The sequence below is a fragment of the Cibotium barometz genome, chromosome 3 (genome assembly GCF_041138505.1).
Source record: "Cibotium barometz isolate CiBa-2024 chromosome 3, ASM4113850v1, whole genome shotgun sequence".
Taxonomy (NCBI): Eukaryota; Viridiplantae; Streptophyta; class Polypodiopsida; order Cyatheales; family Cibotiaceae; genus Cibotium; species Cibotium barometz.
The window spans coordinates 25,209,370-25,230,573 of record NC_141048.1 but is presented as its reverse complement, the minus strand read 5'-3'; the positions used below and the strand labels follow the sequence as shown (position 1 = coordinate 25,230,573).

The 21,204-nt window shown below is 39.9% G+C and overlaps 1 pseudogene across 1 annotated transcript; it reads left to right on the top strand.

Moving 5' to 3' along the window:
• Positions 1 to 250: 250 nt before the first annotated feature.
• LOC147639876 (3-ketoacyl-CoA synthase 13 pseudogene) lies at positions 251 to 2,640 on the top strand (annotated as a pseudogene). Its single transcript, XR_015262136.1, has one exon. The product of XR_015262136.1 is annotated as a 3-ketoacyl-CoA synthase 13 pseudogene (transcript).
• Positions 2,641 to 21,204: the final 18,564 nt, after the last annotated feature.

Here is a 21,204-nt window from a genome sequence, read left to right as displayed (position 1 = left end):
GCCCATGGTACATGCACTAAGGATACATGGATGATGGGATGGTAGATACAAATCTACCTTCACATCATGATGGTACGTGCCACGGTGCCCCTCTCTAGTCGTAGCAAGTTGACCCTCTTGGCACACACGGGCCACACACACGGAATCTTACCCTCCTCGTGTCTCTCTCACACACACGTCTCTCTCTCTCACACACACACAACACAATCTGACCCTCCCTACTCATTGACTCGGCATTAATAGAACTAGCTGGCATAATGCATTTCCTCATAGTTGATGCAACCGCCCGGCAAGCTCATGCAGTCCGGCACATGAGGCCCTGCGGGGGAAGCTGCACTTGTTTGGCCTGCTGGCATTAAGTCCATCCGCATGTGAGCCTCTCCACAGCATTGCTAATGCCGGCCTCTGGTCAGTTGAAGTCAGAGAGAAAATCGACCTAGTGTGCTTTTTATTGATATGGTGAAGTTTTGTCCACGCAAGTTTCTTGCCTGCAGCTTGTAAGCCCAGCTGCCCAAGCTCTTTTATAGCCAGTGGTCACGCTCTACCTTACCCATTTTAGGCGTGGCTGTTTTTACAGTGGAAGCTCAATTAACAGCTGTCCTGTGCGCAGTGTGTGTGTGTGTGTGAGAGAGAGAGAGAGAGAGAGAGAGAGACAGAGAGACAGGGATGCTGTTTTGAGAGTATATTGGCTGTTTTCTGCTCCTCTCCACCTGTTACTGCCCACTTCTATTTGCTTATCGCACGCACCTTGCGCACCTGCTTGTGTGACAGGGAGCTGAGAGCCTTATCCTGCCACCCAAATCTCGTCACGCTAGCTTAGAGTTTGTCAGAGCCATATCCAGCTACCTAAAGCTCATCTTAGAGTTAGACAAGGAGAGAGCCCCTGTTCAGTATGGGAGAACGCAAGCTTCAACCAGAGGACACCAACATCAGCAATGGCAACAGTAGCAGCAAGGAAACCAGCATCACTCTGCGGGTCATTGCCGTGTTGGGCTTTTCTTTAATCTTTCTTGCAGCTGTAGTTGCAGTTAGCAGTGGGGAATCCCATGTGGTGTATGATTATCTGCTGGACATGTGGAGGCTGCTGAAGCGATACAGGCTTGCTGCATGGTGTTGGTTAGTAGCTGCGGTGTGCGGGTTCAACCGCCTTCTGCTGCAGAGGTCTTCTAAGCCTGTATATCTGCTGGACTTCAGCTGCTACAAGCCTGTTGACGAAATGAAGTGCAACTATGAGCTCTGTGAGTTCATCACTAGAATGAATTCTCACAGATTCAGCCTCCCCAGCATGGATTTCCAGAGAAAAATCTTCGTACGGTCCGGATTGGGTGAGGAGACATACATCCCCCAGTGCCTCTTCAGGCAGTCCCATGGCCCTACCTTCTCCGACGCCCGCTCCGAAGCCAAGGATGTCTTGTTTGGCTCTGTGGATGAACTTCTCTTCAAATCCCATGTCAATCCTCAAGACATTTCCATTGTTATCACCAATTGTAGCCTCCATAGCCCTGCCCCCTCCTATGCTTCCATGCTTGTCAATCACTACAAGCTCAGAGAGGACTGCAAAACCTTCCACCTTGCTGGCATGGGCTGCAGTGCCTCCCTAATCGCCTGCAAGCTGGCGGCTGATCTTCTCAAAACCCGCCCCAACCAATATGCCCTGGTTGTCAGCACTGAGAACATCACCCTCAACTGGTATTTCGGCAATGAGAAGCCCATGCTTGTCACCAACTGCCTTTTCAGAGTAGGGTGTGCTGCCATGCTGCTCACCAACAAGCAGAGTGAAAGATCCAGAAGCAAGTATGAGTTCCTCCATTGCATAAGAACTCACAAAGCTGCCGACGACAAAGCGTTCTGCTGTGCATTTCAGAGAGAAGATGGGAAGGGGATCCTGGGGGTTGCCCTCAACAAAAACCTCATGGGGGTAGCTGCAGATGCCCTTAGAACCAACATCCGTACCCTTGGTCCTCTCATCCTCCCCCTGTCCGAGCAGCTCCTGTTTGTTTTCAGCCTTCTCTGCAGAGAGATTTTGAAGCTGAAAGTGAAGCAGTATCAGCCAGACTTCAAGCTTGCAGTTGAGCACTTCTGCATCCATGCAGGAGGAAGGGCTGTAATTGATGAAATACAGAAGAATCTCTACTTGGATGACTTCCTCCTTGAACCTTCCCGGAGCACGCTTCACCGATGGGGGAATACATCAGCAAGCTGCCTATGGTATGTGCTGGCGTATATGGAGTCCAAGCAAAGGATCAAGGCTGGGGACAAGGTATGGATGCTGGGTTTGGGGTCAGGCTTTAAATGCAACAGTGCCATATGGAAGGCGATTTCCGACATCCCGGCTTCAAAGTTCAATCCATGGGCTGATTGCATTCACAGATACCCAGTTTAGCTGTCTTAGGAACTACACGTAATGGTGTTCCAATGGGAAGGTACACCTGCAAGCATATGTTAGCATTCCCTTGTCTAACAGGCACTACTCGTAATGGTGTTCCAATGGGTAGGTACACCTGCAAGCATATGTTAGCATTCCCTTGTGTAACAGGCAGCTTTGTCTTGCCACTTATTGTAGAAAAGTTTGCCTGATCTTGCTGTTTCTTCTGTTGCCAACTTGATTGGCATCAATCAGTTAATGTCTTTGGTATGAGGTCATATTCTTCTTTATAGCAATGAGAAGCCTCAGCTATTTCTCTTAAGTCTTTGATAAGTTTTTGGTGAGTCCTGTCTGTGATCCGAAAGTCTGAGAGACTTGTATTATTTTTTCTTTTGTCTTGGCAAAGATGTATGCTGATTGGTCTTTACAAATCCAATCCTTTGAAAAATCCAAGTTTATATATATATATATATATTATTGATCCCAAAAAAAAATGATGATGAATGTTCACCACAATGGATAACTAGTGAGTAAGTTGACTTTTAGACAAGTTCAAGTTGACTAGTGACTAAGTTGACTTTTAATGTGATTGGGAGCAAAAATTTCCCTTTGCTATATAGGCTAACAACACGCTTGCATTCAGGTCTGACACAGTCATGCCAAATGCCTGTGCCCAAGCCTTCTCTTGTATACTCCGCATGTCGTATCCTCTTACATGGTATCAGAGCTCTCGCCTGGTACCATAGTTCTTTGCTGATTGCAGCTAGGAATGACCTACCAGAGAACCTCTTAAATAAAAGACTCATTGCCCCAAAACACTTAACTAAATAGAGATTGCATTCTGCCTACCGAACAATGGACAAAAAACTACAGCATCAGCTATAGTATTTTGACAGCCAAGTGAAGGATAAAAACATGAAAAAGGTTACAAAGTGCTCTCTCCACCCAAACTGAAGTCCCCATTGAATGCTAAACCTAGAATGGAGTGGAAACAACACGGCCACAACCCCAACACCTCTCCAAAATCCAAACATGTGTGGAGAATCAAGACCACCATTCTAGGCAAGCAACCCAAAGTATCAACTCCTAAAATTAAGCTAGAAAGTGTATTAAATCCATACCACAAGGTGGCAAAGCTAGTATTGCACGTGGAGACTCCCCAAGTTTCCAATCCAACGAGCCTAGAGCCAAGCATCACCCCCAAATCTCACATGGATAGCTTGCAAACACCAACTCACTAACTAGAAAGCCAAGGTAAAACCTAAGGTAAACTCAAGTGCACTAGCAAGCATGGCTGCAATAGCTTCCAAATTGTCATCGTGGTGGCTGAGCAAGCATTATTATGTAATTATCCACTAAGCTCACCAAGGTACCCTTCTAAGGATATGGGGATACACCCCTTGCCACCACCTTCAGTTTGTAATGTAGCTCTTGCCCGAACACTTACATTCTTAACCTAGCAAAGGGCGATGGATGACCATAACTCGTTGTGCTCCATAAGTTGATGCATAGGGCCATCTAGCCAAATGAGCTCACCACAATCTTGCAACAATCACGTAAAAAGAAGTTGAATGCCTGCACTTGCTTACAAAGGTGTTAAGCCATGTCATCTAGCCAAATGGGCCAAGCTCCTCTCAGACAATCTTGTAGCAATCACGCACAGAATTGATTGAATGCGTGCATTTAGTTACAAATGTAAACACATTGATTATAGGAAGGAAAGTAAACACAACCACCATTCTTGAGCCATTCCCATAGCCAATTCCTTGCTAGATGCAGTTTTATAGCTCATGAGATGTTCTTTCCTTCAGGATTCAAGTCCAAACAACACTAGAAGATGGGGAGAATGCAACTTTCATAACAGAGTTGGGTGCCTTTGTATCAAATGTGATAATCTTTGATCTCAGCTCGGAGGGTGCACTACTAAAAAACCCTATATATCACGTGCGTTCAAGGGGTATTTAAAAAACCCCTTCCTTGAAAAAATTTTCATGAATAAAATGACCCTTTTTTCTTTATAGACTTACTCCTTTTTTTTTCCAAAATTGATTTGAAAAATTCCTTCTGTAAATGATTTTTTATAAATTTACCTTGGGCCAGTCATCAGCACAGCTAATCGGACCACTCACAACTCAATCCTTCTAACTTGGAATCTGGACTTTTTTGAACTATTCAAACAAGTAAATCATCCTAGTGGCAACAAACTATTACGCACAAAGTACGTAGAAGAAAAGGCCTTGGGGGGGACAATTGAGCCAAATCATTGGCTAATTCATTATGCCCATATTCAGGGTATGCCCATATCCATTAATTAGTGCTTGCAAGTGGGCACTAATTAACAGATACACTAAGGTTTATACTTAGCGTTGAACCTTAGTTTCTTTAAAATATATTTTTTAATTTAGACAAACGACATTTCAACCCATCTCTCTCTCTCTCTCTCTCTCTCTCTCTCTCTCTCTCTCTCTCTCTCATATTCGAGCAAAGGGTTTATTAAAAAAAACAAGATGAAAATTACTTGTTGAAATTAATCACATTTATCTCATATTCGTCTCTCTCTCTCTCTCTCTCTCTCTCTCTCTCTCTCTCTCTCTCTCTCTCTCTCTCTATCGCATGCGCGTGGCTTGAGCTTAAGGTTTTATAGGCTCACTAACTGCCTCTACAAACTTCCGGATAGTTCCTCCAATTTTATATTTTTTTTAATGGCCCTCCCCCACTGCCACATGTCAAAGCAAATAAATAAATAAATTTCTAAGGTTTTCACTTTTCACATCACTCACCTATATTAAGGTTCACAATTAAGGTTGAAAAGTGATGCGACATGCAAGATATGATTTCCAAGGTTCCCCACCACAACCTAGCTAACTAATTAATTGAAAACAAAATTTGGCACCCACATTAACAAGGTTTGGACGTCCACCAATGATAGAGGTAGTGAGGTTTGAACCGAGGACCCACCATGTATGGCCAAACACTTTAACCACTATCTCATTTATTCGTGTGGGTGTTCGAATAATTTTGTCATTCTCGCTACTTTATGTGAAGTTCTATGCAAAGTTCCGTTGCATGCATACCTCCTTTTTCAATGGAAGCATTTGAATCGAGCCTAACTTGTACCTATGGATGGCAAATTTTGCTACAATTAGTGTGTGTTTCCATAAAGAGCACTATATGGCCTCTTCACATAGTGGTTGCCACTGAGTGTCTTTAGGGAAGCCTGGAACTACCTACCCATTTTAAAAACTAGTGCCTAAGTTCCACAAGCCTCCAATGTTTATGGTAGCATGACATTCGTTCCTCTCTAACATGAGGTGTTGGTTTAGAATCTATCCTTAATGCATCTAAATGAAGTCCACCCATGACTTAACAACAAAAATCGATCAATTTTCAACCATGGCAATTATATCTTGCATGTCACATGCCCTCACATGGTACGCCAAGCTCTCAAGTTCTAAATAGTTGCTATAACTGATTGGGAACTACTTTATTTCTAGGCAATATCTCATGGATCCTTCTCCACAGTAAGAACTAGTGACCGAGTTGACTTTTATACACATATCAAGCAAGTTGGCATTTTGTGCAATAGATTGCGAATGTCATTCTTTAGGCCTAAAGTGTGGAAAATGACTATCGACGAGAATGCATGCCATGAACAAAATTCCCCATACTCCCACGATCCACCAACATTCCCTTTGGTTTGCCACACATATACAGGAGAACGGCTGCGTGTGAACATGAAATTGTTTGATTGAATCTCAAAAGGTGAAACTTGTTATGTGAAAAAAAAACCATTAGTGTATTCCCAACTCCTAAAATCAAATTATACTTCCCAAAACTATGCTCAAATGTTTAGATTAAAAAAAATGAGAGTTGCTTTTATAGGAACTCCTAAATTTTGCAAATCTTACCTTCAAGCTTCAAAATTGGAGGTTTGTCATAGTAGTTACCATTTTGGTGGAAACTCTTTTTCAAGCAGCTTGAAAGTTAAAACCTTTAAGTACCTTTGTGATCTTAACACACATGGAAAAGGTGGAGAATCCTTGCAAATAGGGTGATCTCCCTTGCCCATTCTCATGGATGGGGACTTTCCCCCATCCATTTCCTCTCCCACTTGAGAAAAAGGAAAAATATCTCCTTGAGTCTATAACACCCTTAGGGTCTTCTACCGAAGACCTAGCACTTTTCCTTGAAATTCTAGTGATGGTAGGGAGATGGATAGAGAAGACGTCCCCCATAATCTAAGATTCCCTACAACTTCACAAAATATAAAAAAGTCAAGCCAGAGAACAATTTTAGGTTTTTCTTGAGATATAGGCACAGGCCCCCTAATGAGGAGAAGATTTCAACCTTCATTCAAGGCTGAATTACATGTGTCATTTGAGAGGATAGATTTAGGCTTGTTGCATTATTATTTGGGCATACAGTTTAGGCAACATGATGATGGTGTTATGGTGTTGTGAAATCAAAGCACATACAGAGGCTTCTTACATGATTTAATCTTGAAAACTATAAGATTTTTGCTACACCAATAGAGAGATTGGTGCTAGGCTTAGTCTCTAGCATGCATGTGAACCATTTGATGCATCACTTTATAGTGTTGGGGTGCTTCATCTATCTATGTAATACAAGGCTAGACATTTAGTTTGGGGTCTCCCAATTAAGTAGATTTATGCACAGTCCTAGAAGTAAGCATTGGCAAGCATCTGCCAAGTGGGTATTCAGATATTTATAGGGCACTCAATCCCTTGGATGCTAAGGGGGGTGATGTTTAATTGCATACTTTCCATGATTCCAATTGGGATGGATGTTATGATGAAAAGATGCAGGGGGGAAGAGAGCTTGAGCTCTTGCAAGCACACACACACACAAAACCCTAATAGAGAACACACAAGGTGAGAGGCTGAAATCTTCTTCTTCTCTACTCAACACTCAACACACCATATACAAGAATAAGAGTACACATAATATGAAAGGTACTCAACCAATACATACACGGGTTCTCTATAGTGTGAACCCGACTAAATGAGTTGGCGCTATAACTATGCCAGTCTCTAGAATGGCTGTCACACAGCCTGTCATCCCACTGGCTGCATATCTCCCATGATCTCACCAACCATGCCAGTGGTGTAAGTGTGGGACCTATCCCCCAGGCGGGTCATCAGTGTCCACCGCCTCACTAGACAAGCTCGATATCTCAACACTCCCCCTCGAGCTCAACTCCATCTCATGTACACCAAGCGAAGCCCTGAATCTGCGGAGCTTCTCTGTACCCAATGCTTTGGTGAAGATGTCAGCTACCTGATCCTCTGTGCTGACATAAACAAGGTCAAGATCTCCTGCCAAGACCTTCTCTCTAACGAAGTGGTAGTGGACCTCTATGTGCTTCGTACGAGCATGAAAGACTGGGTTCCTGGCCAACTGTATACTGCTAATGTTGTCACAAAAAATGACAACTTGTCTATCCACTGATAGACCCAAATCTGCAAGTAGCTTCCTCAACCAAGCTACCTCACATGCTGCCATAGCAGCTCCTCTGTACTCGGCCTCTGTACTCAATAGAGCAACCGTAGGCTGCTTCTTGCTGCTCCAAGTCACAGCAGCACTCCCCAAAGAAAACATGAAGCCACTGGTAGATCTTCTATCTGAGATACTACCAGCCCAATCAGCATCTGTGTACCCATGTACACATATCTCTGTCCCAGTCTCATAGAATAGTCCACAATGCAAAGTAGACCTCACATACCTCAGTATGCGTCTCACTACATCCAAATGCGGTTTCCGTGGAACCTGCATAAACTGACTCACCAACCCAACAGCATAGCTCAAATCTGGTCTAGTGATCGTCATGTAGATCAAACTTCCTACTATGCGCCTATACATAGTAGGATCCTCCAAGATCTCTCCTGAATCTGCACTCAACTTGCCATTCTGATCCAATGGCACAGAAATAGGCTTACAGCCTGTCATACCATACTTGGACAACATGTCCAAGCCATACTGTCTCTACAGTAATCCAATACCATGTGGTGACCTAATCACCTTAATGCCCAAGAAATATCTGAGCTCCCCTAGATCCTTCATCTCGAACTTCTGTCTAAGCAAGATCTTTACATCAAAGATCTCTGCATCATGGTCCCCTGTAATGATCAAGTCATCTACATAGATGACAACAAGCACAACTCCTCTATCACCATGTCTCACATACAGCGAGAAATCTGCATTGGCTACATGAAAGCCAATAGTGACAAGATATTCAAAAATCTTGTCAGACCATGCTCTTGGTGCTTGCTTTAAGCCATACAAGGGTTTCTTCAACCTGCAAACATGCTCGGGGTGACCCACATCCTCATAACCAGGTGGCTGCAATATATACACCTCTTCTTGCAAATCCCCATGCAAGAATGCATTCTTTACATCCATCTGATGTAAAGACCATTGCTTTGACGTAGCCACTGCTATCACAACTCTCACCGTTGCCATCTTGGCAACTAGGCTGAAAGTTTCCTCATAATCAATCCCATATGTCTGCGCATATCCTTTGGCTACCAATCTAGCCTTGTACCTGTTTATGCTTCCATCACTGTTATGTTTAACTTTGTACACCCACTTGCATCCAATGGCTTTCTTGCCTTCAGGCAATTGCACTAAATCCCAAGTTTCATTTCCATATAGTGCATCCATCTTCTCATCCATAGCTTTCTCCCAACACACATTTCCAACAGCCTCATCAATGCATGTGGGCTCAACAACCTGCACAACCTTTGCCATATATGCATAGTGATGTGCCGCATAACCATCATAGGTAAATCTCTGCACAGGATTTTTCACTCTCCCAGATCTTTGCAGCTTCTCATTCATGGCTTCCATAGCCTTCTTTACACCAGGTGTTCTCATAGCTGGGATCCCAAGCTCCTCATCAAGGCTCATATCTGAGCCACTAGACTCTCCATCGACATGAGAATGCCCTGCAGAAATGTCAGGCATACGAAGGGGCTCAACCACTTTCTCTTTTCCTTTATGTGATGTAGTAATCACATTTGCAGGGCTGGTATTATGACGCAGCCTGCCACTCCATGGTCTATCAATAGACCCACTAGACGAGGACTCTCCTGTTCCACTCAAAGACTGTGATTGCTAACCTGCATTCTGTGCAACCACACTTCCACTCACATCAGCCCCAACAGCTTCTTTTTTAGCAACATACCAGCTACTCATCTCATCAAAGACAACATCCCTGCTTACCCTCAACTCATGTGTAGCAGGGTTATAACACCTGTATCCCTTTTGCTCAAGGGAATATCCAATAAACACACATTTTTCAGCTTTTGGATCCAGCTTAGTTCTCAGCTCATCTGGCACATGCACATATGCAATGCATCCAAAGACTTTCAGATGAGACAAATCTGGTTTTTTGCCAGTAAACCTCTCCTCTAGAGTTACATTATGTATGGCTACAGTTGGAGTCCTGTTCATGATGTATACTGCTGTTTTGTAGAAACAGCCTCAGCCCAATAGCAATGCGGCATATTTTTCTCTTCCATCAATGCTCGCGCAATCTCAGCAATGTGCCTGTTTTTCCGCTCAGCAACTCCATTTTGTTGCGGAGTGTATCTGCATGTAAACTGTCTCCGAATACCATTCTTCTTCAAAAATTCACAAAACTCATTGGAGAAGTACTCTCCCCCTCCATCTGACCTTAGGCACTTTACATATTTCCCTGTTTGCTTTTCAACCAAAACTCTGAAATTCTGAAAGTGAGTGAACACCTCACTCTTCTCCTTCATGAAATATACCCACACTTTCCTTGTGTGGTCATCAATAAAAGTCACATAGTACCTGTAGCCTCCCATAGATATGGTCTTCGTAGGACCCCATACATCTAAATGCACAACATCTAGTGCATTTCTGCTCACATATCTGTTACGTGGAAACACATGCTTTGTTTGCTTCCCAAATTGGCATGCTTCACATATTTTCTGCATACCTTCCACTTTAAATTTTGGCAGCCCTGTCACAATTCCTTTTGTCTGCATAGACTTCAATCTCTGCACATTTACATGTCCAATCCTTTTATGCCAAATGTCTGTGTGTGCAACAATTCCTGAACCATTTGCAAACATCGTAGCACTCATTTCAGGCATGTCTACATTCAACGTAAACATTCTGCCCACTCTATTGCCTTTTGCAACCAACCTGCACTTGTCTTTGAAATCTTCAACATAACACCCATCAGGGTTAAACCGAACCTGCAAACCCTGCTCAATCATCTGGCCAACTGAAACCAGATTCTTTGTTATGTTCGGTACATGAAGTACATCTGCAAGGTACTTCACTTTGCCATCCTGCATAGACAATGGCACATCTCCAATGTGGGCAATTGGATGAGTAGTGTCATCCCCTGTTTCCACAAAACCTGGTCTTTTCGGGTTTTTCATCTCCTTGAAACACTCCCCATGACTCGTCATGTGGTTTGAAGCACCTGAATCCATATACCATACATCATCTTTTTGTGCTGCGTCAACATTTTCAGACATGGCATTCACGACATGCTGCATAACAAACAACCTTTCATTATCCTCATTATTTCTGCTTGAGGATGCATAGTTGTTTTGCTGCACTTTCCCATTTTGCATGTCAACCTGCTTCTTATAACATTCTGCCTGCACATGTCCAGGCTTACCACAATAATAGCATTCACGTGCATCATTATACTGCCTTTGCCAATTTCCACGGCCTCTTTGACTCCCCCTGCCTCTGAATTTGCCTCTTCCACCTGCGTGTTGTTGTTGTTGTTGTTGTTGATTTTGGGACTGTTGTTGTTGCTGCTGCTGCTGGCCATAATTCTGATTACCTATTCGGCCACCTCCTTGACCGCGTCCACGGCCTCCTCTACCTTGTCCTCTTCCTGAACTCGTGTAGAAGGCCTGTTGCTCTGAACTGTTTTTGCTTTGTGAAGACTGTTGATCTTCACCCAAGTTCTTCTCTTCGATAATCAGCATAGATACCAAATCTGTAAAATTGGGAATGTTTTCCCGAGTCTGAATAGACGTCTTGAACGCCTTGTATTGTGGCCCGAGACCACGTAGACAGACCTCCACCTTATCATCATCATCTACTGAGACACCAATAGATGCAAGGGATTCCACAATACCCTTTATCTTCAACGCATAATCATTCATAGACATGCTCTTTTTCTCCACAGTCTGAAGTTCATTCTTCAACTGTATCTTACGTGCCTTGGTATTTGTTTCATAAAGCTTTACCAAGGTGTCCCACGCCTCCTTGGGGGACTTGGCATCCTAAATATGCCCAATCATGGTGTCCTGTATACTAATGGAGAGCCAATACATAACCTTCCTGACTCCTTGGTTCCAGTCTTTAAACTCTTTCACATCTGCAGCAGTCGGATTTATATCCAGTATCTCTGGTGCCTCTTCATGCTCACCTTCTATGTAGTCCCAATAGCCTTTTCCCATCAGGAAATTCATCAACCTGAACCTCCAAGCATGGAAGTTATTCTTGTCAAGCTTCTCAGCCACAATCTGAGTTATCCCATCATTTGACATCTTGCCAAATACACAATTTTACCAGAAACTGCACTATGGTTTTTCTGCACAAACTGCTGTATTTTTGCACAGCGGTATTGTAGTACTCTCAAATGTCACAACCAGTGACTTCAATGTGCATACATACACCCAATGGCAACTGTAGACCTCTTTGCAGCACCCACAGTGTCTGCACAGTCAATCTGTCTTCCTGCAGTTCTTAAAACAGAGTTCTGCAGAGAATCGATGACTTACCCGCAGTGCTCGAAATCGCCTGCTTTCTGAAAAACGGAGGTCCAAATGCGCCCGAAACGCGTTTTCGGCCGAGAAAACTTTGTCTGATAGGACACTATAGTTGCCCTATAGCTTTACTCCCGCGAAGAAAGCTCCTCAATCAGAGATCGTTTGCTGGTGCCTCCTGTAGAGCTCCCGACAAGGGTGTAGTCACCAACACAAATAGGAAAGAGTAGTTGCAGCTCTTACCCTCGTACCGCTTCCTGTGGTTCTCTTGCTTGCAGCTCAGCCCTTAGCACGAACCAGGCTCTGATACCATGAAAAGATGCAGGGGGGAAGAGAGCTTGAGCTCTTGCAAGCACACACACACACAAAACCCTAATAGAGAACACACAAGGTGAGAGGCTGAAATCTTCTTCTTCTCTACTCAACACTCAACACACCATATACAAGAATAAGAGTACACATAATATGAAAGGTACTCAACCAATACATACACGGGTTCTCTATAGTGTGAACCCGACTAAATGAGCTGGCGCTATAACTATGCCAGTTACGTTTAGTTAGCTCATATCTTCCTAAAGCTCTTTGCTTATGGTGGATTTGAAGGAGTTTTGCCTTCTTAATAGGGAAGCACTCAATTGAGTATTGGTTGTTTGCTGGGATCAAAGACTGGGTCGGTTTGAGGATGTATGGTTTGATGTGCTATAATCAAATGTATTATCATTTCCAACAAGTAGTCTAGATCTAGTTAGCATCAAGGTCTCTCGTGCTCATGAAGAAGTCTGAAATGAATTTTAGACACGTCTGTCTTTTTATCAAGCTTTAAAAATAACTTTCTTTTCAATTTGAGTTTTTTTTTTTTTTGTTAGGCTCATGCCTCTAGGTTTATACTTCTAGGCTCATGTTTGCAGGTTCCTTACAGGCTCTCGTCTGTAGGTTCACATCTCTTGGTTTATACCTATAGGCTCACATCTCTAGGCTCATTTTTTAAGGTTCTTCACGTCTATAGGCTCTCGTCTGTAGGTTCACATCTATAGGTTCATGTTGTTTTCATATGAACTAGGCTCACGGATTTTATTTTTTATGAAACATGCCTACTTGGGGCACATCCTTTTATGAACTAGGCCTAATGATAGAGTTTCCTTAATGCATGTTTTGCTTGATTATGTGATAATAAAGGATAGAGTTCATACATAATATCAATATGAAGAGTTAAAGTTTCATTATGATATGTGATCCACATCGTGCATGTGTCATAGTTAATTTGAGAATTAAATTAGTGACAAAAAGGCATGCCTAAAATGATATCACTAGTGTACAGAGGTTTAATTAAGAAATTTGTTTTCTCTTTATAAGGGTTAATGATAATTTCCAGTCTAATTTCCTTAGTGCCATTATAACTTGTACCTTGGAATGAAAATTTAACCTTATAAAGTGATGGGTGTTTCCTTTGTTGTAATTTCTTAACAACATGCTCATAAATAAAATCGTGTGTACTACCATCATCATGCAACACAGTAATATCACGACCATTAACTTTATCCTTAATTTTCACCAAACGAATAAGGTGAAATAGGGTTACCTAGTGCATTGCTTTGGTTGGGATTACCAATTTCATGTAGCATATCTTCAGACCAATCTAGAGCACAATCACTATCTCTGTTAGACACCTCCTCGATGTTGTGAAGCTGATCATTATTACCCTTTACATTTTGATTGGAATTAGTGTGTGCATTACTAGGTGCTATCCAAGGCTTATTATTTGCATTAAAACCAATGTGATTCAATAGGAGCACAATAATGACAAGAAAAAGGTTGTCAACTAATGTTGAAGCCCGAGGTTTGTCGGTTATTTAAAAGAGAAGCATTGAAGGAGGCTTGTGCAAACCTCTTTTATGTTATGGATCACGAGCTGAAGAAATAGCATCATCAAGTGAAGTAGGCTTGAACATGTTTAAATCCACTTTCTTCAAGACCAAATTCATAACGACAAGCATGCAGAGTTGAAGTAGAGTTTACCAAAACTTCTTAGTGTATTGGGGTATCGTCTCATGGTTGGATACAGTCAAAGTGTCCCAGGTGCATGATAAGTTTTGAGGATAAACTATGGTGGTAAAATGCTAGCCTTCACTTTGCATTAGAATTCCTCCCAAAGTAGTTCCTTTATCACAGCTATTAAAGAACATTCCACCATAATGATGCATGATCAACCATATGATTGGGAGAAATTTGATCTTATTTCATTCTAAAAAAGTATCTTCAGAAAAGTAATCATCTAGTTGACTTAACCATGAAAGCATAAGACGAGCATCCTTTTTACTCATGGGGTAATTTTAAGAAGACCTACATATAGTATGCCTTCAAAGGCTAGTGTACAATTATTATAATAATTATACTTTAACACCCTAATAATTACAAAGCTTAAGATATTTTCTTTGAATTTGTAGAGCTGGTACATATTGTATATGGTGGGAAAATCCTTAAAAGAAACGAATAGGTATGTCCTTTTATAAGTCGCCAAGGCACAACAATAATTGTTTGTATAGAATATTAGGTATTCTATCTCTAGAATCATGTCTATTGAAAGAAATGAGTAGGTATGTCCTTATACATATTCAAGGCACAAGGCACAATACTCATTGGTTTGTATACAATATTAGGTATTCTATCTCTAGACTCATGTCGGTTGACTCATGCCTATTGATTCATGTCTGTAGACTCACATCTCCAAACTCATAGGTCATATGTCTAGACTCATGGCTCATGTGTATAGGCTCACGGCTAGGCTCACGTGTCTAAGGTCATGGCTCTTACATCTCTAGGCCCATGCCTCATGCCTTTTTGATTGATATTTTTAATGAGATTGTGGACTCATGTTCTCCCAACCTAAGAGCTAGTTTACCTTGTTTTTTGGGGATTTGATGAGGGGTGATTAAGGACCTTAATGCTAGTTAATGGTGGTTATGCATGAAATAATGATTTTGCATGTGTTAAGCTGCCAATTGAAATAATGCATGAAAACTTATGAAATGTATTAAAAATTAACTATCACTTTCTAATCCATAGCTAATGGAGCTTAATGCTTTTGTTTATGGAGTGGATTCCACTCCTAATCACAATTGTTAAGCTATTCCTTGGCTCAATACATAATGAAAACATATAAAACTTATTAACAAAAAATAACTATCCCACTCTAGTCCATAGCTAATGGAGGGTAATGATTATCTTTATGGAGTAGATTCCACTCATAATCATAATTGCTAAGCTATTCCTTGACTCAATATGCAATGAAGTGTAAGCCTTCTAGGCTTCAAAATCGTGCAAGTCACTAAGAAATCATTGTTTTTGCCTTCCAAATTATAACACTAGAATGCCCTAAGGCAACAAGCTTTAAATCAAAATCAAAAGCAACAAAACTAACACACCAAAACCGTGCAAGTCACCAAGAAATCATTGTTTTTCCCTTCCAAAATATGAAACTAGAACACCCTAATACAACAAGCTTCCAAGGCTCCAAATCAAAAGCAACAAAACTAACACATCCAAGGCTCTAAACCCGTATGGTTTTTTTTAGTGTGACCTTCTAATACAATGGTAAATATTAGGTAATACCAATAGCTTGGAATGGATGGATAAATGGAGCTAAGCCCTAGGTTAGTTCCCCTATTGCGTGGAAGTACACCAAATATATCAAAGTTAAGAGCTTACTTACTTTATGTGTTGGTCCTTGTGCCTTTAAGTTGTAATTGCAACTTCCCAATATATGGGTGTACTAGCTCATCCATCGCGTCGTCACTCCATTATCACACTAGAATGCTCTTTGCAAAATGGGGTGAAGGAAGAGCTCCCCATGCCTAGATAGAGGTAAAAATTTATAGCATTCATGATGGTTCTCTCTCACAAAAAATAGGGGAAGAAGAAGAAGTTAATGTAATAGGGAAACGTACAAGCAATCCTATTCAAGAAGGAATCCATCTAGTATGCATGAATCTATTAGCATACAAGCAAGTAACAATGAATAAGAGAAGAGCTCACAAGTATTCTATTGTAAGGGAATGATTGTATATTTCTTAGTATAAAAAATGAATTATACACGTGACTATCTTTTGTCCACCACCGACATAAAAAAATCTAAACTTTATTACTAGTCCTAAGGAAGTATCTTAATAAAATCCTTAGACTTTCCCTATTTGACATTAAGCTCAAGGTAAGGCCACTTTATATGTTTTAGTGCCATCTTATAAGTGCCCATTCAAGCGAGTAAGATAGAAAAGTGCCCTAATCATAATTGGTAAGCTATTCCTCGGTTTAATATGCAATGAAATGTAAGCCTTCTAGGCTCTAAAATCATGCGTCACCAAGAAATCATTATTTTTCCCTTCCAAGATATGAAACTAGAATGCCCTAATGTAACAAGCTTTAAATTAGAATCAAAACTAATAAAACTAACACATCCAAGGCTCCAAAATCATATGGTTTTTTGAGTGTGACCGTCTAATTCTCCAGACAATATTAGGTGATCCCAATAGTTTAGAATGGACTGATGAATGTGAAAAGATGCAAGGGAGAAGGGAGCTTGAGCTCTTGCAAGCACACACACACACTCTCACAAACCCTAGAAGAGAACACACAAGGTGAGAGACTGGAAATTGTTCTTCTTCTTCTTCAACAAAAGAGGTCTACAAAAAAGGAGATAAATCGACTAACACACATACTAGAGTATATACAAGCGGTCCATAATGTGAACATGCTAAAGTGGAGTGGGTAGGTGTGGACTAGTTAGTGTAGTCCGGCTATAGAATCTCTGGCGAAGATATGTCGATGCCAGCTACCAAGCCTGCTAGTGATGTGAATGTTGAACAGTCACGCAGGCACCTCGTGAGTGTAAGATTCCTCCCTCCAAATTTTGAGGTGTAAAGGTGTAAGAACCTCCCCTTCTGTTCTTGAAATTATTCCCCTCTTTGAAATAGAAGAAAGATCTTGTTTTACCCTGTTTTTTGGCCTAGAGAGAGATAATCCAAAATTGAGATATCTTTGGATATAAAAATCCTCCTAGTGTCTAAAATGGATTCCCCTAAAATAGAAGTTCAAAATGAACTTTCCAAGGTGCATTAGGAATTAATTGAAAATGTGTATAAGGGACCTTAGCCTAAGCGTCTACATTTTCAAAAAAATTTGGATTATGGTCCAATTAAGGTTCTAATGGGCCAACTGCATTAATCCAATTGTTGGGATGAGATAAATATAAAAGAATAAAATAAAATACCCAAAATTGAGTAAATGCTCACATAAGATGAAGAGTTGACTGAGTACAAAGTTTATTAGTTAAAAATTATTAGATATTACTAAAAAAATAAGATATTTTAGAATAATGATGTATTTTTGACACCTTGGTAAGGAGAGGGGGACTCTGGAGTTAGGCGCCTCTTTCACATGTGTGGAAGGATTTTCAATTCAAAAAAATTGTGATATTTTTATCTCTTCTCTCTCCTAGATCAAACCAAATCAAAAAGGGAGCCAAACTGGTCCAAATCTTGTCAAATTGAGTCAAACTGAACCTAGAAAATTCTAGAACCCAGTTGAACTTGGTTAGTGGCCTCCCTCACCTATAAATAGACCCTTAGTCATTTGTAATTGAATATTGGAGCTATACTATGCCAGTGTTATATTAAAATAATCATATTTTCTATTATCCCTTAAATTTTTCTCTCTCTTGGGAGCTTGGAGCTCTCTCTCTCTCTCTCTCTCTACAACAAATCTTGGAGTTGCTCTTCTCCTCTTGGTGGACCAATTGATTGGTCGGGGGCTTCACTGCTAATAGAGAATCAAGCCAAACTTGGAGGTAAAATCAAATTTTATGGTTTTTTCTAATTTATCTCAATGACTTTCTTCTTCTCAACCCCTCTCAAGCTTGAGAAGCTTTCTAAATAATTGTTTTAATTCAAATCAAGCTTTCCCTTAAAGTCTTAATGCTTAATTAAGAGAAAGTTAATCTTTATGCTTATTTGTAATGCTTTCTTTAAGTAAATCTCTCTCGCTAAAAGAATAGCCATCTTTATGGTAAATCCCTTGAAAAAGGATGCTTCTCAATGATAGTCTCTTAATTCAAAGCTAAACTCTAGGGTTGGTAAGCTAGAGATTAAGAAAATGGTATTTTTATGATTTTGTGTTAACAAAATAATGGTTATTTATTTTAGATTATTTATAAGTAGTTAAAAACTACTTTGATTGATTCTAAATGAGAAATGGATTATCCTATCAATTTGGGAAAAGAGAATTAATGGAATTATCTTAATTTATTGGGATAATCATAATCATAATTAAGTTAGCTTAATTAGCTTAATTTATTGAGATAATCATAATTAAGTTTATGATTATGGTTAAAATTATGATTTAAATTTATAATTTGATTTTAAGCATAAAAGAGGAACTACTATCATATTTTCATTTACAAGCTTTTATTCTTTAGAAAAAATTAAGAATTATCAGTAATAGCAGTGAAGCTATGGTAAATTTTTTAAAAAATAATACATATCTTATTTTTATGCATAATGCTAAAAGAGGACTTTCTACCATATTCTAGGATTGGATCATATGCAAAAAGAATGATTTTTATCATATTCATGAGAAATAGTTTTTTTGTAATTATGCATAATTAATTGATTATGAGAAAAGAGTAAATTTTGGTAAATTTACTTTTATACAAAAGAGGAATTTCCATGATATTTGAGATCCAATTAATTAAATGGTAAAAGAGGAATTTTTGGTAAATTTATTTTTATGCAAAAAGAGAAATTCCCATGATATTTGAGATCCAAGTAATTAAATGGTAAAAGAGGAATTTTTGGTAAATTTATTTTTATTCAAAAGAAAAAAAATTTGGTAAATTTATTTTTTGCAAAAAGAGGAATTCCCATGATATGTGAGATCTAAGTAATTAAATGGTAAAAGAGGAATTTTTGGCATAATTCGAGTATTTATCAAACGTGGAATTTTGAGCATTATTAATTTTATTGAGAAATATGGGTAGAATTCATTTTTGTAAATCCCATGAATCTTTTACTCAAAAAGAAGAATATTGATATATTTCACTTGAGAAATTTGAGAAAGAATATGAAAATATCCATCGAGAAAAAGTACCTTTAACTAGGCCAAGCAATTGATAGAAACTTAGAAAAGTCCCATCGGTATCGAAAGTAAAAAACGGTACTAAATGTGAATGTGATAAGATGTGAATGTGATGTGATAAGATGTGAGGAGATGTGAGTGGATGTTATGAGATGTGGATGAGATGTGATGCGATGTAAATGGATGTGGATGTGAATGTGATGCAATGTAAATGGATGTGGATGTGAGATGTGATGCGATGCAAATGGATGTGGATGTGAATGTGATGAGATGTGATGTGATGTAAATAGATGTGGATGTGAATGTGATGAGATGTGAATAAGATGTGATGATATGTGAAAGGATGTGATGTGATGTAAATGGATGAGAATAAGATATGGTGATATGTGAAAGGATGTGATGTGATGTAAATGGATGAGAATGAGATGTGATGATATGTGAAAGGTTGTGATGTTATGTAAATGGGTGAGAATGAGATGTGATGTGAAAGATATGCATGTGAATGAATGGATGGATGTGGATAGATGTGAATGTGAATGAATGGATGGATGTGGATAGATGTGCATGTGGATGAATGGATGGATGTGGATAGATGTGAATGTGAATGAATGGATGTGGATGAATGTGATAAGATGTGAATGGATGTGATGAGATATGGATAGATGTGGATGTGGTGTAATGTGGATGGAATGAATGAGATGTGATATGGATAGAATGAATGTGATGTGATAAGGATAGATGTAGATGGAATGTATGTGATGTGATGTGGATGCAATGAATGTGATAGATGTGAATGGGTGTGAATGGGTATGATGGATGTGAATGGGTGTGATGAGATATGAATGGATGTGATGAGATGTGAGTGGATGTGATGAGATGTGAAGGAATGCGATGAGATGTGATATGGATAGAATGAATGTGATGTGATAAGGATAGATGTAGATGGAATGTATGTGATGTGATGTGGATGCAATGAATGTGATAGATGTGAATGGGTGTGAATGGGTATGATGGATGTGAATGGGTGTGATGAGATATGAATGGATGTGATGAGATGTGAGTGGATGTGATGAGATGTAATGAATGCGATGAGATGTGAGTGGATATGATGAGATGTGAATGGATGCGATGAGATGTGAGTGGATTTGAGTGTGATGTGATGAGATGTGAATGGATGTGAATGTGATGTGATGATATCTGAATGGATGTGATGTGATGTGAATATGATATGATGAGATGTAAATGGATGTGAATATGATGTGATGAGATGTGAATGGATGAGACGTGATGTAAATCAGGATAGATGTGAATTGATGAGATGTGATGTGAATTAATGTGATGTGATGTGATGTGGATATGGGTAGATGTGAATGGATGAGATGTGATGAGGATAGATGTGGATAGATGTGATGAGATGTAATATGATGTGATTGGATGAGAATGGATGAAGACGATGTGATGAGGATAGATGTGGATAGATGTGATGAGATGTAATATGATGTGATTGGATGAGAATGGATGAAGATGATGTGAATTAATGTGATGTGATGTGATGTGGATATGGGTAGATGTGAATGGATGAGATGTGATGAGGATAGATGTGGATAGATGTGATGAGATGTAATATGATGTGACTGGATGAGAATGGATGAAGAAGATGGGAATAAATATGACTAGATGTGGAATAAGCAATGTGAATTGATGTAGAAGAATGTGGAATAACGAGAAATGATGTGAATGGATGAGATGTGACGAGGATAGATGTGATGAGATGTAATATGATGTGATTGGATGAGAATGGATGAAGACGATGTGAATTAATGTGATGTGATGTGATGTGGATATGGGTAGATGTGAATGGATGTAATATGATGTGACTGGATGAGAATGGATGAAGACGATGTGAATTAATGTGATGTGATGTGATGT